Below are 14,686 nucleotides of genomic sequence, written 5' to 3' on the forward strand. Positions count from 1 at the left end.
GCGAGTCTAATTAGCTCGGCCTGACACTTCTCGTCATCGCGCGCCGAGTAGAAGCTTGGGGGAGGTTCTGTTTGTTCAGAGGGTGGCACTTTTGCTTTTCATCAAGCCGCTTCAGCAAGGTTGCTTGGTGCCGTGTGCAGAGGTAGGAATGCGATATCAAATAGCCAAGAGATGGCACAGTCCTGGTAGTGTGAGTATTAAGTTGGGTCAGGGTGAAATTTCAGCTCCCTTCAAGTCTTCTTTCAGTGCTTCTCCTTTGATGTAAGACACCTTTGATGTAAAGACCAAAGGATTGGAGAAAATACTGCACAAGGGTCAGGAAACCTGGATGGGGGGGTAGGGCTCTGGGTTCTAGGGAGAGTTAGTGGTCGCTCACAAGCTCTGGCGCACTGTGTGTTTTAAAAGAAGAAAACACATCTTCTTTCAGTGCTTTTTCTTCAATGTGAAATGCCTTTGATGTAGAAATCAAAGGATTGGAGAAATTACTGCACAAGGGTCAGGAAACCTGGATGGGTGGGTAGGGCTCTGGGTTATAGGGAGAGTTAGTGGTCGCTCACAAGCTCTGGCGCACTGTGTGTTTTAAAAGAAGACAACACATCTTCTTTCAGTGCTTTTTCTTCAATGTGAAATGCCTTTGATGTGAAAATCAAAGTATTGGACAATATACTGCACAAGGGTCAAGAAAACCTGGTGGGTTGGGCTCCGGGTTGTAGGGAGAGTTAGTGGTTGGTCACAAGCCCTGGCGCACTATGTGTTTTAAGAGACAAGTGCTTTTTCTTTGTTAATGATACTTTTATTTCTAAACGTGCAGGTATGTTCAGTTTTAAATAAAAACAAAAATTAAAAAAAACTTAGACGTTCTATCAGCCCTTTAAGAAAACTTTGCGGTAATGGGGCGGAGGGAGTAGTGCTCATGGCAGCTGGCAGAGTTAGCGGCTGCTCAATACACACTGTGTGTTGTGTGTTGTAAAAAGTTATTTTTTCTCATCAACAGTCAACCTAATGCGTTTTTGAACAATCAAACAAAGAAACTGCAAGAATCAAATGTACGAAATCTAATGTAATTTAGCATAATTCATTGAACCTCACCTTGAAATAGCAAATGTTAAACCACAAATGACTTGTGTTTAATGCAATCATCTGTGTTTTATGACCCTCTTCCCGGTTTGTTTTATGGAGAAAGTGAGTAGAAAACCTCCCCCCAGGGAGTGTTCACCAAAGTCGCGAGCGCCCGCCTACTTGGCGGCAATTGCCGCCATTGTCCGCCCGGCCTGATGAAGTGTCGGCGATGTGGCTCAGGTGATGTGTCTGAGAGGAAGTGGAGGCGGTGCGGGGGTATGACGGGAGGGGAGAGGTGTGGGGGTCTGTCTGGTCAGCTGATGGGCTCTGAGGAGCCTGAGATTTATGACCCCAGCAGAACAAAGCTGTGTCTGCTGAGGGCCCGCGAAGCATAAATCAGCAAGAAGTGGGTCAGGTCGGGTCATCGGCTGGCGGCAGATTTTTTTTTTCTTTTTTCGAAGGTGCGCATTGGTTTTTACGGGCTCGTCAACTCATCGCGACGCGGAATTAATTCCAGTTTTTATATGCTAAATCAGGGGTGTCAAACTTATTTTAGCTCTGGGGTCACATGGAAGAAATTCTATTCTCAATTGGCTCGGACTGCTGAAGTCACAATCTAATTAAAAGCAATTACTGTCACTTATATGTAGATTTTTCGCCGCGCGCGAAGGCCCGGTCCCGTTCGCCAGCAAATAGCGGAGGTCAAATATCGTCGGAAAATATATATTCAACAAAATAAAGTAGTAAAATGACGTCCTTTTTGCTCCCCCTATACATCGCATAATAACGTCTTTTTTTAATTACATGAAATGAAATGAATGTTCATAAACATCTATTTTTAAAACACATAAATTGAACTAAAAATAATTTATTTAAAAATTATTAAAAATAATTATTGACCTGACAAAAATAAATGAGTGAATACATAAAAAAAGAAAGACAAATATCCAGTGGAAAAAATATGCCCCAATCAAAATATATGGTTGTACAATTTCTTTTCAAGGAGTCCAGTGAAGTGCAGAAAAAATGTCATATCATGAAATGGTGCTGTAGTGTTTGATTTTGAACACTGGGTGGCAGCCATGTGCATACATGACAGAAGAAGTTGAAACCTCACAGAGACAAAGGTCAATTGTCCACGTCGAATTCGTAAGCGCTGTGTGCTAGCTGCTCCTCTGTAAATAAAGTACATTTAAAAAGAAATATAAGACTCAAAGTAATGGCCCAAATGGTGAACCCCATCCATTGTTAATCTCTTTGGGGCGATCGAAAAATTGTAATTTTGTGCTGAGCAGAAGCGCGACAAAGTTAGAAGCTAACGCTAAGGTGAACTCTTGTGTAACGCAGTGTTCAGTTGGGCATTACTTGTCTATTGATTATATTCATTTTTTAATGCTTCACAAAATCAAGTTGTGGGCCGAATTTGACCCACAAGCCCTACGTTTGACACCCCTATGATGACAATTTGACGACACTAACAATTTGGCGTTCCTTGTGTTGCTATTTCGCAGTCTTTCCGCCATTGACGTTTTTACAGCGCCGTTTCCTGTCCACTTTGTCGTCTTCCTGCGGGCTGTCTGAGCCCACGTGGAAAATTGATTTAATACGTGAGGATTAGTCTCGCTCGCTATAGACGTGCGCGTTACATTACGATGATTAATCCGCCATCGACATGTACGCAGGGGCGCTCGCTCGCGCGCGCGCGCAGATTAAACGATGCTATCGGGCTAATGCAACAACTTCGAAGGCGTTTGCCCGAGTTGAGACGACTCGATTGCGGAGATAAAAGAAGCGGCGGCGGCGGCGAGGTCGCTTCGTTTATTCGTCTGCGTTAAATCCTTTCATCAGAGACTTTTAAAGACCTCAGTGAACTTGATGTAAGTTGTTTTGCAAAAATCAAAAGCAGTTCAGAGTCTCAAGACAATTTAAAGTCATCAATTAACCTTTTGTAAATCCCTGTTTCCAACCCTAAACCTTACAACTGTAAGGCTGACATGCTATGCTAACCACTAGCGCACCGTTCTTCCTGCCTCAAATCAGGAGATGAAAATACTGTAAATGTCTGCTATGCTAATAAATATCCCGCAGATTTTTTAGCACATATAGTATTTCCTTCATTTGAAGCCATACAGGAAGTAAGCGGAAGCAGTAGCAGTAGCGAGCGGAGCTTGATGCTAGTAGCGTTAGCCTCCGCACTCAATAGGCTAGCAAGAGCCGTTGAATCACTTATCAAAGGCAGTATAATCGATGACTCGATGATGATCGATGATAGTTGATATGCCTACTGATCAATTTTTAATTAAAAAAAAAAAAAGCCTTACTCAAATGTGCTTTTTACGCTAGCAAAAATCGCTACTGTTGTTTTGGCGCCAATCACCGTAATTCCCCAACTATAAGACACATTTTTTTCCCCCAAAAAAGGCCAAAATTGAGCTTATAAAACGTGCTTTTATCCATGCTTCCTTGTCAGGATGTTTCAGTTGTGTTTAACTTTTTGTGAGTGGAAAAAGTCACCTTCACAAAACATTTTTAGTGGGGAGGCAAATAAAGGTAAAACCTTTCGAGGGAGAAAAAAAAAAAAGCAAAACCCTTTTAGTCATTTTCCAAAATGTGGGGAAAAAACTTTATTTAATTCTTTTTTTTTCCCTTCGGTGGATCATAAAAGATTCCCTGCAATGTGCAGATGGCTCCTCTTTACCTTTTTATCGGTTTGTCTCCCGTGGAAATCGCGAGTGAAAGGCTGCCCCCCCCCGCCCCACCTCTTTTCTCTATCTTTTTCCGCTAACTCTTTGAATTCAACATCTGTTCCGTGGCTTTAAGTCATAGCTGCCGCGCGATATGATAATTCCTCCCCTGACAACCTGGAATGAGGCCTGATGTCTCACGCCGCGCTCTGCGCTCATTATCTCGCCACTTAAAGACAACGGCGGGCCATCACCGCATTTTTACGACTTCTCCGAGTTTCTTCCGCTCGCGTTGATTATAAGACATGACATAAACGCGTACGCTGTTATTTATTCCGCCCCGGGCTCCGAACGGGGCCATAAAGGATGACGGCGGCGGACATGGGGCCGGCTGTCGGCGTGACGTATCGGCCCATTGTATCGGATCGTCATTGGGGCCAATCATACTGTGATTTAATATATCGCGGTGCAGCAAATTACACCGCATCGGATCGTGATTGGGATGAATGAATTGCGGGGTTTTAACTTCCGATTGGGGGCAATTGCATCATATCAGTCAAACGGGTATAGCGGAGACCATCTTTTTGCGTCGGAAGTGGAGCGAACGTGTCGTAACGTAACCGCAGTGAATTGTATTGCGTCATTTCGTATATCGGAGGTGTTCCGATACTCATTTTTCCCTTACGATACTGATATACGATACAGCCTGGAGGACTTTCCGATACGATTACGGTCCAATAGCAGCGGAACTGTATGCTTTTATACAATATCATATCATATCATATCATATAAAAAAAGTGTTAATCGTGTCGCAACATAATTGCAGTGAATTGTATTGTGTTATACGTTTCTTGATAGAAATTTTTCAATTCCAATACGATACTGATATTGCAGGACTTTCTGATACGATACTGACCCGATAGCTGCAAGAATTTATGCTGTTATAAATTTTTAGGGAAACATTTTCATCAAGACTTGCTTATGTGATAATACAATACAATACAATACAATACAATATACCAGTATTCTTCTAAATATGTATCAATATGCATCATATCGCAATCGGATTGAATCGTATAGCATCGTACCTTATCTTAGTTGGGTATAATCACATCACATCGTAATAAGAATGAAGGGTAGACTATCGTATTGTGTCTTCGAGTTTTCCACATCATATTGCGTTATAAATGGATTGAATCATATTCCATCACATAGCACGTGGAGCGAATTGGATCATAACGTATGGTATGTTTTCGCATACTGTATTGTAATGTCACCCGAGCGAGTTGTTCATGTTGCATTATATCACATCGTATCACGTTGCAATAGGAATGCACGGGTAGCGTCCGCATCGTAATTTGACTCAATCGAAGCATATCGTAATGTCATATATTGTATCGTATGTATTGTTATTGGAATTAATCTTATGCATCACATTGCATCGTATCCCATTTAATTGGATTGTATCATATCACGTTATAATTGAAGTAAATCATGTAGCATCACGGTGCGTGGTATCATAATAATTGCTGTCAGCGGGAGGAGCAGCGGGAGATCTCCACGTTTTACAACACTGCGTGAATTCCTTCCAAATGCGACATAAATGTGTACGCTGTTATACTGTTCGGGTTTGGGATGACGACGGTGATAAAAGCGCACCGCCGTCGGTGTGACGGATATCACGTACGTGACGCAAATCCAAAACTGATATGAATTGACTAAAGCTATTTCTCGTCAAATGAAGCTGGCTGCTATCAGATTTTACTGGCGCTAAATTTAATTTGCATTTCTTGCAGAGCGACTGATTTCAAATGATCTTATTTTACTTGGATTTCTTATGCCCCGTGGTGGAGTTCATGTTTGATTCCCCTCGTGTTTGTCCTCGTCAGTGTGATTGCATCCACCTGTCTGTATTAACCTGCTTCCCTTGTGTTGTCCAATCAGCTACCTTTTCCAATTGTTTCATGTCCAGGTGTTCCGTGTCGTCTCGTTAGATGCGAGCGTATTTAGTTTCCGGTTTCTGTTCTTGTGGGGTCATTGTCAAAGTGTTGCTAGCAGTCCCTCGTCGACCGAATGTTCTCTGGCTGCTTGTCCCCTCCCAGAGTACGTACACGTAATCATCTCTGATTGGTTCATTGCTGCCAGCATCCATTACTTAATGTTCTCTGAGTGATTTATCGCTGCTATCGTTTGTACCGTGTGTGTTCCTTCCCTTATGTCTCCGTGTCAGCAGTCTGGTTTGACAGTCAGTCAAGTGAAAGTCGCACATTTTAACAAATTTTGCGCTTTGTGGTCTGGAAAATATTAAAATGACATAAAATGGATTTTTTAAAATCATACTTCATCAAATCTTTGGAGTTATATTCTATAAAATGTATTAAAATCCTAATTGTGACTGAATGACTGAAGAAAATCTAGGTTTCTTTTTTTAACCAGTGAAATGTAAGTCCGAGCGTCCTCAGTCGAGGACATCTTGGACATCTTGTCTTATGATGCAATTGATTGATTGTCCCCAGTCTACATGTTGTGCGAGATAGGTTGTAGTGTCATTTTGTTGGCGCTCGTGTGGGGATTTTTTTTTCCAGGCTTGAGCCACGCCCTCATCGTTTGGGGCACGGCTGAAGTCTCGTTTTTTTTCCCCCTGCCATCATGTAACCTTCTCTCTGCCAACATCTTGGAGCACTCAGTGTAGCATTCCGAAGGGCTTTGTCATCTGTGGACACCCCCCCCCGTCAGTCAATTTTATTGCATGTTTCTTGGACGGTTCGAGCTCAATAAGTCAAATTCCGAGCCTTGCACTGCAGGCGTATTGACAATAAAGGCTATCTATCTAACTTTGCTGTGTTGCTGTGACAAAACGGACACGGCAGCGGACACAAATGAGTAAGCCGGCTACTGGAATATTTGATTGGAATGCCGAAATTTATCCTCAAATGCTTTTCCCGCGGCCGAGGCGCCGTCGCGTACGGACAACGCGGGCGCTATCCGGGACTCATCAGGAGGCGTCCGCTCGCCTCGACCTTCCCCGCGCGGCGTAGTCGCGCCGCCCTCTCGTCGGCGAGGAACGTGCGGCGATTGCCGATCGCCTTATCGCAGGTGAAATTCCCGCCGCTCCGTGTCGTGCCTTTGCGAGCGAGCGCGGCCAGATTAGGCGGGAAATCGACACCGACAGATCTCATGCGTTACGGCTTCCCGGGAGGCGGCTGGAGGGCCCGGCCAGGCGGCGGCGAGCGCATCCCATCAACGCCGCGCCGCCTTTGCTTTAATACGCCCGCAGCACGTTGGCAGGATGAGAGGCAGCCCGCCCGCCCGCCCGCCCGCCCGCCTCGCCTGCTTCCCTCTCCAACCGAGATAAGGCCAGGTGCGCTTGGAGACGATTGGTTGGACTAATGTGTTTACGGCGACGGTAATGAATAGAGTGTGAGTCATTAATTTGAGCTCTTCCAGCTAAATAACAAAGCAAATACGGGCAAAACTGTTTCATTTCCCTTTGGAACTGGAAGCAACACCTCCCCGCTACTAGCCCACCCCCATGCAAGCCCCCCACCAGCCTCCCTGCTGCATCTGCGCTAATGAGATAAAACCAGCCAGCTTTGATAAGAAGTCCTACTTTGTTGTTTTTCATCTGCCTTGGTGGAAAAAAAAAAGAGAAACCAAGGACGGAATGTGCAACCAAGCAATTACGTACATTTCTCAGCTTTGTGGGGTTTTTTTTTCATGGGATTTTCTTTAGCGTCCCTCTGTAGCGTTTTTACGTTGCGAATGAAATTGCGTTCGCGTTGGAATCGATCGTATTTCGGTCTGGACGTCGTGGCCTAATAATCGAATCTTCATCCTTTTCAGTTATTCTGGACAATTAGCGTTTGCATCAAATTTAAAGGCGGCACTTACCGATTTTAAACGAGTTTAAAATTAACGTTGACGGCGGCACTTACCGATTTCAAACGAGTTTAAAATTAACGTAACATCCATAGCTGGAGCAAAAAAAATAGCTCGTCGTACCTGCTACAGAATCTGCTTCACCCTTGTTACCGCATTTTGTCCGATCCTGCCATCTTTACACCGGAGACGTTTCACATGAAAAGGAAAGCACTTAAAAAAGGGCACGACGGAGCTGAAATTTCACCCAGACAACATGGCACGACCACACTAGCAGGAGTGTGCCATCCCTTGGCTACTTAGTAACTATTGTAAACATCTCATGTAAAACACCCAGCCCGCATTCTGCTATTTGTGCAAAACTTCAATCCCACCATTTCATATTCATTTTATATGTTTTCATATCGTCAGTTCTTAAAACGATTGATTCATTGCATTATTTTGATTTGTTGCACAGCCTCGGCTCGGCGCCCGGCGCCAGCGATAAGCGGCGGCTCCGGCATTAGCGGCTAACGGTGCTAGCAGTACCTGGGATCATTAGCATGCTAGCATTAGCAGCACTCAACTGCCCCATATAGGCTGGGGAGACCTACCCGTTGACTTTTGAAAACATTTTAATAGCCGTAAATGACTCCTGTGACATAGTTCCCGTTCCCACTGATCACTTTGGAACAAACCGGGCCTGATCAAACGTACTACAATCACTACTGTGGTTTTGACCTAGCTTGTCTTATAAACCAAACCGGGAGATATTTGTTTAAGGTCTCACTAATGCCTCTAGGTTGTAAAATAATAGTCTACTGCTATGCACAGATCAAATTTAAAAAAAAAACAATGCAGGCTATCAAAAATGCATATTCATAATTGCTCTTCATACATCCATATGCATGTGTATATGTATATATAATATTTGATAGAATTTCCCGGATACCAAAATATTAGATAGCCGCAGCCCTAAAAAAAGATACCAGTCCTGAAATTTCCTCCCCCACTGCAATATTCCTCGATTACTGGAGTTAGCATTGAAATTGTGCAGTATATCTCTCTCTGCTGGCTAGCCAAGGGTGCTCCGGGCGTTGCCTGGCAACAAAGCGTGTCCCTGCAAGCTCTCTCTGACTTTTGTGAAATGTGTAAAGTGTCAATTCTGGGAGCGCCAAAGTGTTTCTTTTCCCCCGAACGCGGGCGCCGCGCACGTCTCCTATGGAGAGTCGCGAGAGATGCGGCGAGTGCAATTGACATTGAAAATCAATTAGCGCCTGTTGGAAAGCTCGTTTTGCGCCTTTACCTTTACTTTACTTACTTTACCTTAGCGAGCGTGTGGCTTGACCGACGGCGTCAGAGAGGAGGTCGTTAAGGGGCATTTCTTCAAATCCTCGCCCGTTTGCATTCCTAAGCGCTGCGTGAAACCGAAATGCATTTTTTCAATCGTATCGCCGATCGTACGTTTGGCGATATCATCGTCATTCGCGGTCTCATTTTTCACGTCGAGTCTACGTTTATTTATAAAGCGCGATTAAAAAAAACAAGCTCGATGGGCTGACCGAAGTGCGGCACAGTTACTGAAATATGAAAGTAATAAATAAACAAACATTAATGTAGAATAATGTTAGAAGAAACGAGAGGGTCAAACAGACGTGAATAGGGGGAATTACACATACATAAATAAAACCAAAGGAAAGCAAATCCGTTTAAAACCGGCTCGTAGTATCATTAATGTACGCGACAAATTGGTGGCTTCGTTGTTTGGAAATTTGAAGTAAACAATCCGAGTGTCTTGAATTATTAAGTTACTATGACAAAACAAAAAATATCCCCAAATCTCTACTTTGTTAATGACAAGTTAACATTTGGAACTGAGTTTAGTGACAAGCAGTGGTTTAGTTTTGAGCAAAAGTGATTTCATTTGCGGTTGAACAGGATCGAGTATTAACAGGCTGTTAGACTGCTTGACATCTTGCTGTATAGTGATGTTTTTCGGGGGGGAAGACGGAAGTTGTCATTTATCATTCCTGCAAATATCGTTTTGGATTGGCTTTTCTGCAATAATAGTATCATATTGGAAGTGCAAAAAAGTTTTTAGTTTTTATGCGTTTTAGATTTTTTTTTCGAAATACTGAGTCAAATCATGTTATTTTTATCGATTTGTAATTAAAATTATTTTAATGTATTTTTCATGATTTTATTTATGTAATTTTTCATTATTTTAGTTATGAAATTTTTTTTGCATTATTTTTTTAATTTTCTGCACCTTTTTATAGTATTTTTAATGGACTTTGTTCAAAAAAATATCAACATATGATTGATCTTTGTTGTAGTAATTTTGTATGTATATTTATGATTTTTTTTTTTCTTCCTTTCGTTCTTTTTAAATGGCAGCGCAGCGTCCCGCAGGGCCCGTGAATGCACCGCAATCAAGCTCCCTTAAGTTCAACACAATGCTGTAAGTAACAGAAAAACTTTTTTTTTTTTTGGGCCTCTGATTACGACAATCAGGAGGCCATTTTCCAGCTGGTGTTGGAAACGATCACAAACCCGTGACATCATCGCTTCCCGCCCGTGCGTACCGTCGGAGTCGGTTCCGATTCGAGCCGGACGCGACGGTCTTAACCCACTTTGAGTGCCAAGACGCATAACAATCTGTAGTCTTGCTCTTTGGAGAGTGACACCAGAAAGGCGGAAACTTGAAAAGAGGCCGGGAGCGCTAATGAGCCTTATTTTAAGAAACACAACACGCCTCATGAATATTTAACAGCTTGTCTCCTTGATGAACCGCAGCCACAACATGAAGGAAAAAAAAAAACAAAAACACATTATGCGCGAAAAATGAAAATCACGTCTATTACCGCCTGCTGCCGACGACTGACGCCTTCACGCAGACGAGTGGAGACTTGTTTACCGCGGCACTGAAAAAAAATTGTTTTTTTACTAGCCAGCAGGGGTCAGTCTACTGGTAAACAAAGGGAGAAAAAAGACGCTATCGAAGTATTGATTTTGTGTTTGAACACTCATATAATCACACAATTAGGCACGCTACTGTGGTGTTGGCGCAGTATTCTAACAATCCGAGCATGTCGGGGTTTTGTTGAAAATATGTTGGGGCTGCTCTTGTATAATAATATACTATATGATAAGAGTAAACTGCATTTGTAATGTAGTAAAAATATACAATTTCAAAACAAAGATATTTCACGGAAAACAATTTTCTATCTTAAAAAAATGCAGTTTTTAAAATATAATGTACTGTTCAAGAGGAGTTCCAAAGATGTTCTTGTCATGTATAAAAATGTGCTTTCTAAAAAAATACCCAATTTGACAAAAAAATACCAACAGTGAAAAATTGCCTTTGAACTCCTGCCAATCCACCACTATGCCACGCCCCCTCAACTCCCATTGGTTGCCACGTGTCCTCTCAATAAAACTGCAATCTCCCCTTATTCCCCGGCCGTATATCCCCGCGTCTCTCCGCAGCCCGCCGTATATTTCAGTTCCGGCGCCGGCTTCATCACCCGTCAGGGGCGACGGCACGCCCGTAAATTTCCCGCGCGCAATTAGGCCGACGGTACCACGCACACAACAAAAAGCACTTAGCGAGGGCGGGAGCACCTCAAAAGACCAGGCGGCGTTCAATCACGGGAGACGGAACCCCGAGGAGCCCGAACGATCGTCATTGGCGGAAAATTGCTTTTTGGCGCCCCCTGTGGCCAATGCCGTCAATTGCGGCTGCCGACTCGTCTTCGGTTGACCGCGGGAAAGCCTCACCGGCGGAAAAGTGGCACAATCACAATGATCCATGGGGGGCATCTTTCTTTTTATTGTTATTGCGCTAGCCCCACTGGTTCCACAATGATGGAATCTCCAAATGGATGCCATAAAACACGCGCACAACAACAAAAAAACAATTCTAAAAATTGCAAACATATCTAAATTAAAAAAGAAAAAAAACCTTATACTATATATATATATATATATATATATATATATATATATATATATATATATATATATTAGAAGCCATGAATGGTATAAAAATATTAGAAACTGAAAAAAATAATTAGACAAAAACATTAAATAAAAAAAACTGAAATGAAAAACACACAAATATTAAAATCAAAGCCACAAACAGAAGCTAAGTTAAATACAAGCGAGAGCACGTTAAAAACAACGCAACCATTTTTACATGCGTTGTAAAATTATCGCTCGTTATCAGAAAGGAATGAACGATGCAAAAAAAAAAAAAGGGAATCATTTGGGAATAATTTAAAATATTTTTTTTTCAATACAAAAACTGAAAATGCTCACGTACTACACAAACAAAAGCATTTTTTTTTTGCATTTCAAAAACCCCAAATATTACACAAACTACTCAAAGTGCAAACTGCAAAGAAACCCAACCAATAAAAAAATAGATAAAAATAGAATTTTTAGAATACAATACAAGCCCAAGAAATAAAATATACAAATATTGAAAACACAACAATGTGTTTTTTAGTTTACAATTCCTGAATGTTATGAATATAAAATCATACCAAATCGTACTCAAATGTAAGACTTGAAAAGTACAAAATGCTTTTAAAAACAGACAAAAACTTGTTTATAAAAAAAACATCAAAACATTCAACCACAATGCTAAATTATGACCAAAAATATGCAAAGGTTATCATTACAGTATTCATCGCTAATCCAGGGGCGTAGGTAGCCAGATTTTTTTTTTTTTTTTTGTGGGGTGGCCAGTGTGAAACTGCACCTCAAATCAGGGTGTCATGAAATATAAGAATTCATTTCATTTTATGATACAACTGAAAACATCGTGTCCCGACTTTTGCTCAACATCCACTCACCTCCGCATCCTTTCAAAATAAAAGCCCGCTCGGCGGGAGACCGGTCCGGTCGGGCTTTTCCGAGCGGGCGGCCCCCGGAGTCAACGATGGAAACGAGAAGCAGCTCTTGTCCGCCGTGTAATGGAATCGGAAGCTCATTTCACGCGGGGCGCCGAAGCGCGCCCTGGCCCAATGGCGCCACACAAGAACTTTCTTTGCCAAACTTGCCTCAACCTCACACTCACGGCCAGTCAAATAAACGAATAAAATCATAGTTAAGAGTTCAGATTACGCTTTCAAGACAGGCTTCGCGTTTCAAGTCATCTCAATTCGGAACCCTAATTTCAAGCTCTTATCTTAAAACCGTTTTATGGCCAAGTAAGGTTTTGTGTTTCGAGTTAGGATTTCAAATTAAGGTTTCGAGACGTGGTCAGGGCTTCATATTCTGGTGGGAAATCTCAGTTGAGGTTTCAAATTTGTTTAGTGTTCTGGTGTAGGGTTTGAAGTCAAGGAAAATGCTTGAAATTAGGCCTTCAAGCAGGCGTTCGGGTTTCAAATGACAATTTCAAGCCAGGAGTTGTGTTTTATTTCGAGACGGGGTCAGGGCTTCATATTCCGGTGGGAAATCTCAGATCAGGTTTCAAATTTGTTTAGGGTTCTGATATAGGGTTTGAAGTCAAGGAAAATGCTTCAAATTAGGCCTTCAAGCAGGCGTTAGGGTTTCAAATTACAATTTCAAGACAGGAGTTGTGTTTTATTTCGAGACGGGGTCAGGGCTTCATATTCCGGTGGGAAATCTCAGTTCAGGTTTCAAATTTGTTTAGTGTTCTGATGTAGGGTTTTAAGTAAAGGAAAATGCTTGCAAGCAGGCCTTCAAGCAGGCGTTCGGGTTTCAAATGACAGTTTCAAGCCAGGAGTTGTGTTTTATTTCAAGACGGGGTCAGGGCTTCATATTCCGGTGGGAAATCTCAGTTCAGGTTTCAAATTAGTTTAGTGTTCTGATGTAGGGTTTTAAGTCAAGGAAAATGCTTGCAAGCAGGCGTTCGGGTTTCAAATGACAATTCCAACCAAGGAGTGGTGTTTTATTCGGCTTTCAAAGTAAGGTTAGCGTGTCAAGTTCGGGTTGGAAATGAAGTGTTGGTGAAGCTTTGTGGCCGTTTCCAAAAAAAATGCGCTTGGAAACGCGTCTTGTTAAGAAGAAAAATGAACGATCGGGCGCAAGTCCGACTCGGCCGCAACTCTCCAATTAATTGATTAAGAGGAGCCTTTGCTCCATCTGTTGTACGGAGTTGCGGGAGCAGCCGAGCAGTAAATTGCCTTTTATTGGGCTCACCTTTTTACTTGCGCGGGTCACCCAGCGCACCTCTCGCCTGCACGCTGCTCTCAACTTGTAATTAGGCGCCGCTCGCCGACACCGCGCCGGCTTCGGAGGGTCTTCGGGTTCTTCGGGACGCCGCCGCGCCTTTGAAAGCCACAAGTTAACTGAAACTGAACCCTCGTGGCATTTACTGGATGTTGAGGGATTGAAAACATGCGTAAACCTGACGCTAGCGCGCTAATTTGATCATTACCGTAATTCCCCAAATATAGGACACACCCTTCATTTTTGGCTCTATTTCTGGTATTTTCTGTTATCGTGTATAGTATGCACCAACAGTTTGGCGACAATGTAAAAATTATATGCGTGTTTCAGATTTCCCACATTGTGATCGGTCAGTGAACGCCTCGCCAGTGAAACGTTGAATGCGCTCCAAGCAGTTGTTTGTCCTCGCTTCGCGGCTCGAGTTCATTTTGCCATAAATACCCGAAGAATACCCGTTTGTAATTGTGCGTATACACAAATTCAATAAACAAATAAAATGGAATCGCTTCCCCTTTTTTTCAACTGGAGCTTGACACTCTTAATCGAATCAGATGGAGACATCATAACCGCTCGCTTTTAATAAAATTCCATCGTGTGAACAAGGATGGACTCTATGGACTCGGACGTTGGTTCTGTCCGCTCGCCTCTTTTTTTTTTTTTTTTAAATGATGTTGTAACAACCATAACTAACACCAGCTGCTGTTAGCTTTTAACAGCCAACCGCTGTCTGTTACGGTCAATTTTGTCAGTAAAAATCCAACGGATATTTAAAGAAAAAAAAAAACACTCATATTTACGTTATTGTTTAGAAGACACACCCATACCTTTGGCCTTTATTAGGGGGAAAAAGTGTGTCTAATATTTGGGGAATTAGTGTGCGCAAT

General features: G+C 42.5%; 1 protein-coding gene across 4 annotated transcripts in view; it reads left to right on the forward strand.

Annotated features, from left to right (window-relative positions):
• The window catches only part of mgat4c (mgat4 family member C), an 86,325-nt gene that overhangs the window by 5,854 nt on the left and 65,785 nt on the right, over window positions 1-14,686 (forward strand). For 2 of the 4 annotated variants that reach the window (XM_088417884.1, XM_088417883.1), the window contains exon 2: window positions 9,999-10,062. The gene's annotated coding sequence lies outside the window, so the exon portion shown is untranslated. The remainder of the gene's footprint in view (window positions 1-9,998; window positions 10,063-14,686) is intronic. The other 2 variants (XM_088417887.1, XM_088417885.1) reach the window with 1 other exon arrangement.

The sequence above is a fragment of the Hippichthys cyanospilos genome, chromosome 6 (assembly GCF_059441005.1).
Source record: "Hippichthys cyanospilos isolate Australia breed blue-spotted pipefish chromosome 6, RoL_Hcya_1.0, whole genome shotgun sequence".
Classification (NCBI taxonomy): domain Eukaryota; kingdom Metazoa; phylum Chordata; class Actinopteri; order Syngnathiformes; family Syngnathidae; genus Hippichthys; species Hippichthys cyanospilos.